This window comes from Scophthalmus maximus, chromosome 5, assembly GCF_022379125.1.
Source record: "Scophthalmus maximus strain ysfricsl-2021 chromosome 5, ASM2237912v1, whole genome shotgun sequence".
Taxonomy (NCBI): domain Eukaryota; kingdom Metazoa; phylum Chordata; class Actinopteri; order Pleuronectiformes; family Scophthalmidae; genus Scophthalmus; species Scophthalmus maximus.
The window spans coordinates 5,084,722-5,101,990 of NC_061519.1; the positions used below are offsets into that span (position 1 = coordinate 5,084,722).

Consider the following 17,269-nt stretch of genomic DNA (forward strand, 5'->3'; position numbering starts at 1 on the left):
AATAAAAGTATTCATAAGATGGTGGTGATTTTGCACGTTCAGCGTAGACCAATGTGATGTTTAATGCAACTTTGGCAGAATCACCTTCAACACACAGCTGCACTCGCTCATCTGAGCTGCTCCACTCAACGCATGCATTCCTCTGTGCCCGTCTGTGTGTAGTGGTCAAAGATTTGAGGACCCAAACGCAGAACACAGCAAGGCACATAGGTGCAGTGAAGGTCATTTATTTTCAAATGAACCGGCGTGCGCACGATCCGGTTGGCAGACACACAGGCAAGTGCAAACGCCGAGGAACACGAAGGAGCAAAAGACATCATAAGGGGAAAACCCCGGGAAAAAGAACAGAAGGAAGGTAACACTCGGGAGCTGAAATGAGCAAAGAGCTGGGAGCACAGAGACTAGACACACAGGGGAGGCAGAGATAAATGGACACAGGTGAAACAAACCCGGGTGGGGCAGACGATCAGAAAATGTGGGAAGATTAGACAAAGACAGGAAGTAGAACATTCAACAGAAACATACGGTTAGTGACATCAGAATGAAGCAAGGAAATAAATAGTCCAAAGAGTCAAGTCAGCGTGGCAGATCAGGACAATGTGACAGTAACCATCGGTGTTAATAGGCTATTAGTTATGAGGGGGAACCTATCAGATGTGACATTTTACCCATCAATCTATATCATTTTGCATGCTGTTATGTGACCATTTTCTGTAAAAAAAATTGTTATGATGCACAAAAGGGGTGAATGTTAAAATGCAACATCATTTACTGACTGGAGGTCAATGGTTTACCCACCTTTAATTAAATACTACATCACTGCTGAACGCCATAATTGGAAATGATCCTGCAAATTGTTCTTATAGCCACTCTCTCTCTGCCTCCTTCTTTTCTGTCTCATTTGTGATCTTGCGTAATTGTTTTGATCCACTGGCGGTGGATGACACGAATGCGCTGTGCAGGGAGCAGTCAGATTATGGGAACACTGGCCGAGAGTAAGCTGCGGTTGGGTCCAGAACACTGCTGTGTCATCATGCGATGAATACATAACAGACACTTCACTGTTTCACGGCCCAGGGACATTGTACGTCACTGTTTGCTTTCCACTTCACTCTGTTTTCCTTAGTGTGTGTGGTGATTTGAGTCATAATCTGATTCAGGATGCTTTTATTGTGGTCATGAAAATATCAGTCAACAATGTCGTGGGGCTACTGTGTCAAGGCTCCATGACTCCAGAGGATGTTGCATTGACTTACATGTTACATGTTACATTCATTCTCTTACTCCAATCTGAACCCTTATCCTAATCATGAGTATGTTCCATTCAAAGGACTATTGAGGTAGTCAACAAAACACGTATCAAGTACCCAGCGTACTTGAGAAGGATAGAATAAGAGATGTTTGAAAATGTGATGATAAGAGGAAGGTGGGAAATACAGTGTACAGTCTGCATTAACTCGTGCAGGCACAACCGTGCAGAAAACAGAAGTAATGACGGAGACTAAAACCCAAGTAAGACTTCACAAATACTGCCAAAACAATAAAAAGGAGAATAAAGACAATTACCTGTCATAATCTAAAACAGATAAATATTCATTTGAGCAAGGGCAATATGTTTAAGTGTTTTCTAAACCGGAATGGTGACCTTAGATGAAATTATTTCCTTATGATGTTTTAAAAACCTTTTATGATGGGGCGTTTTTGTACTCTTAGTCTGTGATAGGCGTCCAGACTTTTTCTGGAGCTTTCTGTACACGTATGATGAGAGCAGCGGGCGATTGTCCGACGCTCACAACAGCAGGAAAATCTCTGGAGCATTCTGTGGCGTCTGGGTAGAGCACGCAGGAGACGGGACATGACCACGATTCCACTGCGGAATTTTGTGTACAGTCGTCAACACGCCCACTCGCTTGCTGTGAAATCTCCAGAGATTTTCCATTCCGTGTTCTCACGTCGGCTCACTCTGCTCATTTTACAAGAAGGCTGGCAGGAAAAGTTCCGGACAATGTCAGTCTGATCTCGGTTGCAGACATTCTCACATACAGATACCCTCCCCTCTGGAGAAGCTTTGGTCAACTGGAATTCTGTAGTATCGTCTATTGTCATTTTTGCAAGATAGCGACTCTGTCAAACATAAGGCATGGAGTGAAAAAGGTTTTAAAAATGTGTCCTGTTCTTGTGTCACCAACCATGAGCCGAGCACAGCGCAGGGTTTCAGGAAGCAAATGGACACACATGGACTGTTCATTGTCCATCACAGCACCACTCTCACACATTCCTATGGATTGTATTAACAGGGTTTGCCTTGCTGCAAGTGGCCTCTTGCAATAACACACAAAAAAGTTACCTAAAATATAATTTTCCTAGAGAAACCCATTATAAAAGAAATGTTTGTAGAATGTGAATTCTTCATTGAAATTAATGGGTGCCATTTTTGACTATAAGACCATAATCTGCCCATGTTAAGACTCATATCAGGCAAGACTTCCACACATCCACACCAATACGATTATGTTTTAAAGCACATCCATTTTGCAACGTTTACACTTGGTGTCCACTCTGGAGTTTTCAAGCCCCTAAAACAGATCCTTTGGAAACGCTGCTGGCTCCATTTCAGTTTGTAAATTCCAGGGCATGCGTTTTAGTCTGGATGACATGGAACAGAGGCTTTTGGAAAACGATGACGCAGATACCCACGCTCACTTCCTGACTGGGTCTTATCAGATGTCCTTTTCCGGTAGAAAAACAAATGGCATCCGCCTCAACTACCAGTGGTGAATGCAACTTGAATGATTATAATGAACTACAAGCGTTGCTGATCCAGTTTCAGCCATTGCAGTTTCCTCGTTTGTACTATTTTCTGCAACGAAGCAAATGCTCATTCTGTTTCCTGTTTCCACCAGCACATGCATGCGCAGTGTATTTGAATGGGATATGCTATTATTATTATTATGATTATTTCTGATACAGAGCTAAAACACCCCAAAACATAATTTACCAAAAAAGGTCAACCAATCCAAATGACAAACAACAACCTGTGGCCATAAGTAAGCAGAGAATGCCAGTTGCCTCAGGTTTTGCCCCATCATCATAACTCCCCTTATGTTCATCAACATGCAGATGACAAAGTTTCTGCTCTCAACACCCCATTTCTGAAAATGTCAGATGCTTTTTTGTGTACTGGTTTACATAGTGTTCTTCCCACTGTCTCTCTCAATCATCTCACCCCCACATAACAAACAAACCCCCCACAAACACACAGGTTCACACTCGGCAGCTCGGAAGAGAGAGGAGAACTAATCCTGGGTCCCTGCGGGATCAGATGTCACCAGCAAAACAAGTGACAGATTGCCTGAGCCCACGGCCAGGCTGAAGGTGCCCTGCCGAGCGGAGGGAGGTCATTACTGTTGGTCCTTCCGCACGGGAGGAAACCTAGAGAGGGAGAAGTCAAGAGGCTGCTCTCACACACTCTCCTCTGCTGGATTTTCCATCAATCAGAATGCAGTAGGTCACAATTGAACTGAAACCACTTACCAAGTGTTTTTGTAACCTGCAGCAGATCAGCGATCGGCCATTTAGTTGCTGAGGCATGAAATAACAAAGAACATGGATAGAGAACTGAGGGAGGGCGAGGTTGGATGCAAACTGGAGAGCTCAAACCTCCAGTGCAGACCTTATGGAGTATTATTTTTTTTTAAATCATCTATCATCTGAAGTATCTTAAACACATAGTGATACGGAAATATAGGTTTATGAAATAGTCATCCGTTTCAATTATTCTGACATTGTTCGTGAGAATTATGTAATGATGCCCGGGAGCCATTTGGTTTCTGTGGTAATAATGGCTGCTGCAAAATTTCATTTACACTTGTCACTGTGCAGCAGCAATGACACATCTCACAGATGAGGGTAATTGTGGACTTTGTCTATCAGTGTGTTCATGCACGCATTGCATCTAGTGTTAATTTCAGAGGAAGTGAAGAATCAACACCAACAACAGATGCAGGATGAGCGAGCCAGCCATCATGCACATGTGAACGAGTAATTAAAAGCAAGTTCATCTCCTGCCAGATCATAACATGCCCATGTGCTGACTTTCACTTTGATGGAGCTGAAGGTTCCCATTCGTGCCATCCTGTTACCTTTGCTGTACCTCCCTGCCTGTTTGAGTGTAAGCCTTCAACATCTCTGAGGTTAAAATCACTGAACCATTCCTGAATGCCTTGTGTGTGTCTGCATATGGACCTTCCTTCCATATACAACTATCATTACAATCCCCACAGTACACTGGTCAAGTGATAACAAGTGGTTCCATATAGCCCCTGACCTGTATTTATGTCACCGTATGCGGCTGGAAGCATTGCAAGAAGTATGTTGAGATTTATGCAGGATTGTACATATTGGATTGTTCATATTTTACATTTCTTACACATTCTGCTGCCAAGGTCAAATAGGTCAAATGAACATCCATGCTCAAAGCACCAGACAGGTCTGTTCATCTTTTGCTCTGCAGTTTCAACCACCAGTTTCATATCCATCTTCAATTTGGAAGTAGTTCAACTGCCAGCAACTTATGACAATGCCATTTGAATCTAGGGGTGTTTTTACTGCACAGGAAATGATAAATCTTATGCATTAATACTTGTTAAAATTGAACTGTAGTGTAAATAAAACATGTAGGGATGTGTACTTGAACATGTACTGATTGTTGGTGCCAAGCTTGCTGGTTTGATAGTTCCTGATTTCCAGGGATTTTCCCACACAACGCATCCAATGAGCAGCAGTTCTGTGAATGGAATCACCTTGTTGATAAGAGAGGTCGGACGGGACTGGCTAGACTGGTTCTGAGCTGACAGACAGGCTACAGTAACTCAGATAACCACTCTTTACAACAGTGGTGCTCAGAAAAACATCTCAGAATAACAATCATGTTCAGGTGGATGATTTACAAAAGCAGAAGACCATGTCAGTTTTCACTACTGTAGAGAAGAACAGAAATCTGAGGCTGCAGTGAACACACGCTCACCAACACCGGACAGCTGTAGCCTGGTCTGATGAATGTGGATTTCTGCTGAGGCTGCATATGGTAGGGTCACAATTTAGTGTCAACACCATGAATTCATGGAGCCCACTTGCCTTGTGTCAACAGTCCAGGCTTCTGGTGGAGTGGGGAATGTTTTTTTTGACACACATTGTTCCCTTAATACCAATTAATCATGGTTTGAATACCAACGCCTCTCTGAGTATTGTTGCTGACCATGTGGGCAAAATCTTGGTGTGCAAAACACATTGAGTTGCCTAAGAAGACTTGAAGCTGTAATTCTTGCCAATCGGGTTTCTCTACAAAAAGTACTACATTTAGGATTTTAATCCATAATTTATAATATTTTACTACTTTACTCTATCTAAACATGTTTTTACTTTGTCATTTGGGTTATTGAGTGTGTAGATGAAGTGCAAAAAAATGGCAACTGTATCCATTTACAATCAAATCAATACAGTGGGCTAAAGGGGAGGGATCAGAATACTTTACTATATGTCTGTACTGTATGGCATGCCATAGGAGTAACATATGAATAGAAAATACACATGGCCCAAGGGAGGAGCCCTGAGGCACCTCTCAATTACTTATCTCCCCCTGATTTCCTGACTTCGTTGGTAGCAAAAGCAACATCATTAAAAGTCCTATATTGGGAATAGAAATGAGATACCCAATGACGGATGAGAAGGCAAATAGAAAAATCAATTCTATCACATTCATTACGCATTGTTTTTGCAGAAACAACGTTGGAACCCATGGTTTTATGGCAATAGGGGGGTCTTTAATTTGAAACATTGTTCATCTCCACGATCTTGTCTTTGTATGCACATCACACACATCACAATTAATGTTACACTGACTTGTAACACCTTTAGTGACTGAGACAACAGATGATAAGCAGTAACACAATTTCCCTCTCTGCTGCACAAGCTCACAAAGGCATTGCCACACATGCACACACCAAGAACAATGCGTACAGTAGCCACAGGCCCAGATGGTGCTCCTTCTCCACCAATGACGATGTTACATAAGTGGATTGAGCCCAGGAGCAGAGGTCTGCATGCCTGCTTTACTAAGCCACAGTGGCGCATGGGATGCTTTTCTGTGGAAAAAAAAGAAAAAGAGAAAAAGGGGGGTAGAACATATCTGGTGCTTGAGCCTCGAGAGACAGACGCATACAGCTTTAAATAGCTCTAATTCCACCCCCATCCTTCCACAAGCGTTCAGCCACTTTCCTGCCACTGGGTATCTATCAGAGCACGGTTAGGTATCAGGCGTCCACAGCCCTTCTCCGCTCCGCTCTGGTGGGTGTGTGGGTGGATAGCTGTATCTTGGATATATGCCTGTCTATGGACATGCACAGCAATGTGTGCAAGGCGGGTGGAAGGTGTATTTGTGAACGTAGAGGCGATCTGAGCAGAGAGGCTGGGATTTGAAAGTGAAGGACAGATGACAGGGTTTGGTCAGTGCAAGGCCATGTTAATGACCTTGGGCTGACACGAATCCAAGACATACTGTATATTCTGGCAGGGATCATGTCCCTGGCTTTGTACAAAGGCTGTTCATGCAAAAGCACCATTCCTAGATAATAAAAAAAGACAAGGTTACTGCATCTTTCATGCAAGTGACCTAAAGCATATCCTACTCCTGTGCTGCACACTAATATTGCATATACCACACCTACACAATAAACACTGGCATGGGCCCAGTGGTTAAATGGCATGCAAATCACCATTTGCTCATTTAAGCCCCATCTCTGCCTGCTGTCCATCACAACAACACCACCCCTGTTCTCCTACTCCTCCCTCCATCTCTACTTCTTTCTTTTCATTGTCTCCCTCAGAGGCAGTCATCTCCTCCTCTTTGTCGCCCTCCTCAACAAAAGGGAACTCTTGAGACCGCGATGTGTGTTTGTGATGCCCTGGTGACAATGATGCTTCATTTCCTTCCAGACTGGCTGCTTGGGTATAATAGCTGGTGTGTAACTGGGTGTGTACGTGTGCGTGGAGAGTTAATGCACTGCCTCTTTAAGTCAGGAGTGTGACAGCTTGCAGCTATGCTCGATCCTTGCCCCCTGCCATTACTGCAACACAACTGCTGTGTGCTGCCACACACATTCACATACAGAGCATTATCTTATGCATAATGGCACACAAAAAAGGGCCCACCCAGAAGGTCTTTTGTGATTATTGCTGCCAAAAAACTAATTCCAGCAGGATAAAAAAAGGAGCGTTGCAATTTACAAGCTGTTTTTCATTTGTGAGACAAATATTGATTGTTTAAGGATATTACAGCTAATCACAATATGTAAAATAATTTAATTGAGAAAAGAAAATATCTCAAAACTTGTGGTGGAGATGGTACAGCACTCTTCAGATAGATATAAATAATACAGACATTGGCAAATATAACTATTTTTTTTAAATTCATGGTCCACTAGCTTCCTATAAAAGTTACAGATTGTGGCAGGCACCAATTACTGTATGTAAAAAGGGATGAGATGACAGTTCCAAAAAAGTCAAGCCAAAACATTATGATTGCTCCCTGGTGGCTGGCTGCAGTTATAGGTCATTAACCTCTTCCCCTCCATATTAGCGGATAGGATATGGGCCAAACCCCAAAAAAGTAGTACATACCAAATGATACCAGATGATTTTTACAATTTCACGAAACTATAATGTAAGTTATATAACATTAACATTAGTTGGTGCTTTACCAGGAAGTGGCAACCCACATTTTATTTGCATGTTCTTAAGATAGGCTGTGCTCGGAGCCTGGTGACACAATGAGCGGACTTTAATTATTCATTGGAACGCACTTGTCCTATTCACTGCCGCATAACAATTGACAGTAAACCATATAGCATCTTTTGTGCAACACTATGTCAAATTTGATGGAGTGTTAGTCTGCCTCAGCCATCTTAAATTAGACCAAAAAAAAGGAAAACGGACGCTGTCACAGGTTGAATGGTTGCGTTTGTTGTGCTCACGTCAAATAACTTTAGTTTATCAACGACAAAGATATGATATGAATAAAACCCTTTTTTTTACTACTTACCAATGAATAACCTCTCAAATAATGTGAAAAAAGAGGTATATCTATGTGTAAAATATTATTTGCATTCACTTATATCAATCACATGACATTATCTCAATGCTATGATCCCGTTTAGCAGCTGATTAGACTCTGCCTCTGTTTTGGATGCCCCAAGGATCATACAAAGAGGCAAGTAGGCCAACAGTAACCGGCGACTGTTGTAGAACCATGGTAAAGTGCACAGTTTGGTTGCAGGTCAAAGTTCACCAAGGGCTTTGTTGACTGACTCGCACACCAGGAGCAACCCCAGTCATTGTGACCATTCCATTAGAGAAGTGGTGATCTGAACTGTTTAGCAGTTTTCATTGGATAAACCTGTACAGTCCACGACAACACGGTACCTGTACAGTACAATACAACACTGCACTTCCTTTTTAATAATCTTTTTTTGTTGACACTGTCACAGGAGTTTAAACATGAACCACAGGTTACTGATTTGGAGATTTGATGACTGCTGTTTTTTTTTCTTCATTTTTCTCACTTATAGCTGTCATGAGAACCCATAAAAAAACAACACATTAATGTGAAGTGAACATGTCAGTACCTGCAGGACTGAAATGTGTTTTCTAATGGCTCGTTTGCTTTAGGAGAATAAAATACCACAATAAAGAGGAATACCTGTCACGGCTGCCAACTCCCTCTCTCACTTTGAGTCAACCCTGAATGACACATGCTCGTCCCTAATGTAATTTGGGCTCTTATTGTCAGACCCCAGAGATGTTCTGTCCTCACAATCTCAGACATTCAAACTGCAATTAGAGGCGTTCGGTACATGAATGGATCCTCAGCCATGAGTGTACTGAATCATCACTGTCACTAAAGGGATCAGTGGCTTTTTTTCCTTCCCTCACTGATGGGCTCAGCTCTCCCATGATAAACTGTACTGTATGTACACTCTGCTATTCCTGGCTTGGTGAAGATATATGAAACACATTAATGATGCAATGATGCAGTAGCTGTGCTGCAGATGGCTGCTAACAAATTTATGACCCAAATATAGGAGGTTTTGTACGATACTAAACAAAGCAGTGTACACAAGCACCAGGCTGTACTTATTTAAGGGGTCGACGTGCTGGAGACAAAGTTGTTTGTTGGGAGTGTTCGGGAAGTTATCTGAATACTGTAAATCATTTGCATTACTTTAACAATTTGTCAGCAGCAAAAGTATTGATTTACATGACTTGAAAGTTTACCCAGGGTTATGGACTGAGTTCTGCTTGATCAGAGCTAAATTTTATGATTCAAATTTCCAATTGTATGTACATATTGTCATATATGTAAATATGAAAGGCATACATGTATATTGATAATGACTAAGACAAACATATATATGCATACAATATTTGTGAACACTAAACTATACATATATATTGTCAACACATATGGCAAGATATATAGTACCAGATCAAAATTCATCATGAAGATATCTTCAATACATGTACATACAAAAATTTACTATGCTGATTTCATATCTTATTATAGTTGCAATCATGTTTTATTTTTGTTAGAGTTAATGTTTGAACTTATATTCTCCACTCTGTAGTACTGTGTTATCTTGGAAGAAAATGTTTTGTGATATAGTTCTAACATCAGAGGAAAAAAGAGTATTCCACTGTGCTCTAATATTTCTTTGCTATATTACGAGTAGAGAATAGTTAAAGTTTGTTCTTGACCACTGAGATGTTTTTGCTTTTGTTGATAGCGCTGGAAAAGATAGTGAATGGGCCTTGGATAGAACTGATTCATCAAAGCTGCAAAACTTCCAAGGCCAAGATGCCTGAAGGGACACTGTCAAGTTCACACATACAGATGGGTTTACTCATCATGAAGGGCTGTGATAAACAGTTGTGTGACCTCTTCTGTGGCTATATTACATTACATTACTACATTGCTACATTACTATAAAACTAAGCTACAATAGCAAAGTCACTCTGCTCCCTGCATAAATGGAGGAAATCTCTGTCGGCAGCGGTCCTACTGGTGCTCGTCAAAACAAAGATTAACCAACGCTGTGTTTCCTGTAAAGGACGACAGTTAAAGTAACGGTTGTGAGTTGCATCATTACAAAAATTTGATGCAGATGACTACTGTTGAATGAATGGCAGTAAAGGGTGTTCCGAGGATTGTTGGGAACATAGTACAATGGGCACAGGGCTTTCCCTTTTGTGTTGAGAGCAGAATGGCAGTGTCTTAGTTCTGAAGCCCATCTTGAATAACTGTTTTAATTGTATACTTGTCAGCTGCTGCATGACTTACACTAACTTTCAATTCTCAGGAAAAGGTGGTCAGGAAGTGTCAATCCAGCGAGCAAATGTGGTAAGAGTGCTGCATTTTTTCGGGGTTAACACATGCTGTTGCTGGGAAATAGAACAGCGATGTTTCCTGTGATGACATTCATTAACACACACATTGGCTTGTGTTAAAAAACAACAGGATCAAATGCTGCTTGTGTGTATAACCCATTGGATTGTTCAAGGCTAGTCACCCCAAAGCAGGGAGGACCTTGATTAATACCTGTACTAATCCTTATCTCATATATATGTATTTTAATGAAATAAGGCCGCATTCACAAAGATTTCCTTCTCTCTTTTCTTTCCGGCTGCTAATTGCTGGAGGGGTTTTGTCGCTGTGAGTACTGTTCTATTAGATTTAAGTCGGGGGACATCCTTGGTCAGGAAATGGTTTTCATTGTGTTCTCCTTCACAAACTCTTTTGTGGTCTTTGTGTTTGGTACCATTGTCGTGTTGGAGTTTTCAAAATTCACATCATGTTCTTCCCCACACCTTTTGCACTTGAGCCAAAGCACATCCATATGTTTTCATGGCTGGCACGACACATTCACCGTGTCAGTCCTGGCCAGGACTTTGTCAAACATGCTGGTCCACATCTGATCCAAATGATTAACTTTGGTCTCATCTGCTAAAATAAACATGTGCTGCCAAGATTCATCAGGCCTTGTTTCATGTTCTTCGTCAAAATGTATTCTTGCAGTTTTGGTGCGATTTTCTCCTTGGCCTGAATCCAGAGAATCACTGCTGCGAGTGCTTTTCAGCTCCTGATCTGCAGCCTCCTGGTGCTCGTGTACCATCTCTCATCTTCATGAAGTCTCACTTTCTAGTTTCTGACTTGTTCAGGCAGTTTTCTACCATGTGGAGCCAAGTTGCAAGAGACGCATCACAGGCCCAAACTGAGGAAGCTGCGGTGTTAACTGGTTATTCTATAACTTGTTCATGCGAGGAGCCTGCAGTCGTACACACATCGGTTGCAGAGATCAGAGGTTAACTGTCTGCACTGTATATAGCATTGTGTCAAACTCTTTTCTAGCATACTACTCCATTAAAATCGTCCGACAAACAATATTCTCACCGTATTTTTTAAAATAAAACTGTTACATATAAATTCTCTTCGTTGTGTATCCATGTAATTAGCAATCGCCTGTTATGTGGTTGAAGTTCTCTTGTCTTTCTCTTTTTATTCTTTTGTGCAATCCTATTTGTCTCTTCAAGATTGTCCGTTTTGGGATTTTTATCGTTAATACACTGAGCAAAACCCCAAAAGCGAATATCCTCTAACCTTCAATATCTGTAGTAAAATTCATTGGAATCCATTCAATAATTGTCAAGGTATTTCACTCACAAATGTCAACTTCATGGGGATACGGGAGGAAACGTTTCATCATCTGGGGACGTTGGGTGTGAGCTCTACACTGGGGTTGACTCTAGACCAGACACATTCTACCGCAATGACAGTTACCACGCTATTCACATTGCTGTGGCTACGTACTTACATTCACTTGCACTAAGAAATAGATAAACATGCTTGCTGAATTGAAGAAATAAAAAAAAAATATTTCTACCATTATGAAACCAAAAATAATGAGTTGACTTCTAGCTAGCCCTAACACTACACACGCCATTGTTTAAATGTGTTTAATTTCGCCTCAAGTTTTGCTCTCAGATGTCACACGACGGCTAGATGGTACACTAGGTATTAAATGGACTGATCCATCCCGAGAGCTAGTGAGTCATGTAGACACTATTCTAATGTACTTCAAACATATCTTTGGAATCTCCACCTATGTATAGGTGGAGATTCCTATGTATATATATGTATGTATATACATATACATATACATACACACATATATATATATGTGTGTGTGTGTGTGTGTGTATAAAACAGAATGAAATATCAGTATGAGGACCAAGCTCTTGTAGCCACCATAACTGATTACTGGGCCTCTCTTTTCCTGCTGCTATAACTACCGCTCCCTCTCTCATCCTATCTTCCCATCATGCTGCAGGCAACTAAACGGATCCTTTGTTTTGGGTCTCCGAGATGCCATAAAAAAAGCAGACTTTGTTCTCTGCTCTCTCTCTCTCTCTCTCTCTCTCTCTCTGTCTGTTTCTCTCTCTCTCCCACCCCCCCTCCTTCCACCCAACCAGCAGATGGTTAATGATTCATGGCCTGGGTGAACACGTGCTATTGTGAGTGTAGCGTTACCCCGTGGACTCGCAGTGAGCAGGGTGACATACTGTGCGTTGTTTAGGGCTCCACTGATAAGGGCTCTGTAAGAGACTGACACCACTTGTGGGTCAACGACGTGGATCATTTGCACACATTTTTCGCCATTGAGAGTGTGTGAAATTGAAACGGAATCAATTGATTAGAATCTCACAGAACCCAAACACAGTGCACAGTGCTTAGGCATAGGTTACAATACTCTGAGTGGGATCAGTTGTTGGACAAATTATGGTCATTGTTGACATGCAAGACAAGCACGAGTGAGCTTAACATGAAAGTGTGTCTGTGCACGTGTATAAAGTAAATGTGTGTGTGTGTGTGTGTGTTTGTGTGTGTGTGACAGACACAAGGTATAGTGTTTATCAAAGTCAAAGCAGTAATCATTGACCTCAACCCGACCTTCACAGTCAAGCTGAAGGTTCTGCCCTTCACTTTTTCTTGTTTCTTGTTGTGATTAAAACCCAATCAGATAATTTCCCCTCACTCTTCTATCTGTGCCTCGCATCTCCCCCTCTCCTTTCACGCTCCGCCTCTCCGGCTCTTGTCATCTTTCTAAACTTAACACCCTGGGGACGCACCGCTCCTCGGGTTACAAATCCCTCCTGCCGTCCCTCCACCTACTGCCACCACCTCCACAACTACAACCATTCATTCCACGGAAAAAAAAAAAAAAAGAGGAAAAAGAGAAGACATGAGCAGCTGCCCATTAGCCTCCTGAAAGCACTTCTGCTCAACAGAAACCCACAAGGTGACAGTTTGTTGAAAGGAAATGCAATCTTTCTCCATCCACTCCTTCCTGCAGCCGGGGACAGACAATGAAGGGAGGTGATTAAACCGGGGGTCGGTAGCAGCGGCAAGATTCATAGTCTGATAAGAGGAGACACAGTCGCATGCTCTCTCCCTCCGAACACTCTGCTGTCTTAATCTAAAAACAGCGTAACGTAAAGCAGAGGCATTCCACGCTCTCGTGTGCATTAAGAAACAGCAGCATAGCCGAGAAAGGAGGTCACATCCAACAGTCTCTCAACACTTTCCCTCATCTCCGGCAGCAGGCTTACCTGCCGCCACACACAGCAACTCTCCTTCTCCACAGGCGGCTAACATTACTTTCATTCCATGCATTTGTGAGTAGAACGCTCAGTGGGCTGGAAATTCGAAGAATTCACTCTCAACTTGAACGAGGCACCACGTCAGTGTCAGAAATACTATTCGGTTTGTGTGGCGGAGGGGGAAGGCTGTTATCTGGTTAGTCAACAAACTGACCAGGTCAGAGATACGTCTTTTTATTTTTTCCACATTGAAGGTTAGCCTTCACATACCAGATTTTACACATTAATATAACAGCCGCCCACATCTATTGTGTTTGTAAAGATGAGTGGAGTAATGGTGTCCAGAGAATCGCGTGTGATCCCGTCTTCTCTGTTCTTCGTTTTGGTTGGTGGTCAACCTGTGTCATCTGATGTCAGCTGTGGATTGGAGCACGTACTCAAATCCAAAAACAAGACGTCATCATTTCACTAGTGGAAGTTAACTGGGCTGAAAGGTATGGTTACGATACAGTTATTATGGCCTCATAAAGAGCTGAAGTCCTGCTCCGCCAAAGTGAAAGTGTTAACCTCGTCATTCATGTACACCTCGTGGACCGAGACAACGTCCCCATGCAAGGGTTTGTGCAGATGCTCACATGAGCATGAACACCAGAGAGGGTGAATTAAAAATGCAAACAATTCAAATCATCGTCATCTGAAAACAGGTTGGTTTTGACCACTCTCTATGACTGGTCAACCAGGTGGGATGTCAGAATACAAAACAGTTATTTTTGATATGAAAGATACAGTTAAAAAAAATCATTGGAGCAACTCTAAATATTTGTTCTACTTCACCCTCTACGCTAAATGGATTTTGGAACCGACCTAAGCCAGGGTGTGGCAAACACTGAACCATTCCAGACTGCCATAAACCACAGATGTTTTCTCATTGTAATCTGAGCCCAGCCCAAGAGCTGCTCTCTGCTCGCACTACACATCTTGTCTTACAAAAGGTCTGGCATGACTTGGCTCTGCCGCTTCAGAGGGAATGTGTCATGGTGCGGGAACTTCTCCTGTTGCCTGAAATGTAGAATATAACACACAGAGCTGTGGTAAAATAAAATGAAAAGACTTGAGACATAACTTGGCTTGACGACATGTAGCCCTGGCCTGAAATCAACGACATGACCACCTCTGATCTGACACCAGTGGGCAGGTACAGTTGCCTTGCATAATCCCCTTGAACCCAGTGTGACTGAATTCAGAAAAAAAAACAAGAACTGAACAAGGAGGAGCTTATTATGTTTTTCCTGTTCATCGTGTTTTGAGGAATGTTTCCTCAGCGCCTGCATCTCGACAGCAGACTGACTCACGGCAGCGCGTCATTCCCAATGTGTGCTCCACTTTCCATAACATTGAATCCGTCTATGGTGAACAAACAATTATTAAAGAAAATCTATATTACTCATGCCGTAGCCCAGAGCACCAGGCAGCTGCAGTTCTCCAGCTGTACAAGTCGCTCTGTGTGCTTAATAATTACATCTCGCCAGAACTCGCACCCATGGCCGACAACACTTTCCTACTGGCTGTGTTGCTGAGCTCACGGGTTTCTTTTTCTCTTTTCATGCCGCCACTTATACTGACAAAATATCCTTTGTTATTTTATATTTTAAACATTTAATTCTGCATGTGGTTGCCTAACTGTCATGTGCTATTTTTGCCCCTCCACAATTTCATAATGTGATTTTTGTACACAATATAAAAGATCTCTAACTTACATTTTGCACCATGGCTTTATTGTTCATTGTATCATTCTTTGCCTCTCTCTTCTCTTCTCTTTCTTTCTATCACAAACACAAAGACCATCTGTCACAGTCAGACTGACCATCAGCAGCAGAAACCCTTTCTGTGTCGGTGTCCTGTTAAAAAAAAAATCCATACGGTTTCTACGGTTTCTGACGTCGAGATGGAAATGTGGCATTTCTGTGTGTTTCAAGTTTTAATGTGAGGAGCGTCAGAGTCTCCTCATCGGTCCACACAGGTCGGGCTGTTCTATCTGCCACAGTGATTTGTTCCACCAGTGCAACAGTAGCTTGAGTGACATTTAGGTCGCCATGATTTATTTGCCAAGTCAGTTTTTTATTGGACTTTGTGGAATTGATGATAGCCCTTGACATTTCTTTTTGGTAAAGTCTGCTGCAATCTTCATATGAAGCGTGACAATTGCATCAGTTCTACTGTTCACTGATCCCTGTTTGTTCTGATCACTCTGTTGAGTTACAGTATGTGACGGGGATACTTCAGCCACTGAGAAGGGTACTCCAGAGAAACTGCTAATGCAAGTAAGCAATTATATGGCTGCTTCACATTAAAAGTGTTAACCGGTGAAACATGGGGTGGTTCATATTGTGAAGCAGCCACAGGAAATGCACTGTATTTGCATCCTTTGTAAGCGATGTCATTGTTCACTAACGTACAGGAGATATATCAAGGAGATATGATATTCTGTGCTTTTGCTGGTGGTCCGTTTTTTATGGTTCTCTGTGCACATAATGTGTTTTGTCTTGATACATCCACGATGTGTTAACAGTGTCACTATGAATCAACCATGGTGGAAAATTTACTGATAAATGATTTTGAACAGAGCTGTGGCAACAATACACTAGACACTGTGGGTTTCACTGGCAAACATTACAGGTGGTTGCCTTTGACAGATGGACTCATGGTGCGCTCACACCGGACACAAAGCAAATTACAGACAAAGTCAAAGCAGAAACGCGAGTAGACGCAAAATGATCCTGTGGCCAAACTTGCACGAGCGATGTTGCGTTCATACCAAACCCAAAGCAAATTTTTGTGTTGCATGTCAAGAGTTTGGCCGCAGGATCATTTGTTTTTACTTGCGGGAGTAGATACAACCTAAGAATATTTGCCCGTTGTCTTTGACGGCTGAGACTTTAGGAGAATCTCAATGCTACTTGGCTTTCGGGACATTAAAGTCACACAAATGTTTCGCTCGGGTTCTAATATTTCTCGCTTGATTGCCAAATTAACCTCCATAGCCGCCAAGTTTGTCTAAAAGAGACTAATGCTCTCTTGCTGTTCCATCACTGCTACATTGTCTGAGATGACACTGCCAGATAATATTGCTATGAAGTCATAATTATTAATATGTGAAAAATATTGAAGATGCATTTTGTTCAACTTTGAGGCAGCTGATTCCTGTTATGCCAGCTTAAGTGTTTATCTTATGTAACAGATTCTGCCTGAAGCTCTTGAGCTAGAGTTTTTTTTCCCTATCTGCCAAAGAATGACTCAAAGAGAGCTTTTGTTTGGTTTTATGCTTGATTGAATTGTCGAAACAAAAAAACCCCAACTCAGCTGGTGAAACTCAATACAACTTCTCAACTGTAGTTCCCAGTAACTTTGCACCGTGTCTGTTGGGTTAGAAGTCAGGGGACTTTCTGCTGTCAAATTAGATCAACGGCTGTTGACTTGTATTGTCAGTACAGGTACAGGCGCCCAGGCAATGCACAGTGCACTTCGCATAGTTGAGCTTAGACTCTTGCAAGTCTTGCTT

The 17,269-nt window shown here is 42.1% G+C and overlaps 1 protein-coding gene across 1 annotated transcript in view; it reads right to left on the reverse strand.

Annotated features, from left to right (window-relative positions):
* The window catches only part of ctps1a (CTP synthase 1a), a 41,926-nt gene extending 28,185 nt beyond the window's left edge, over nt 1–13,741 (reverse strand). Inside the window, exon 1 of the mRNA XM_035635607.2 lies at nt 13,720–13,741. The gene's annotated coding sequence lies outside the window, so the exon portion shown is untranslated. The remainder of the gene's footprint in view (nt 1–13,719) is intronic.
* Between the last annotated feature and the right edge of the window lie 3,528 nt (nt 13,742–17,269).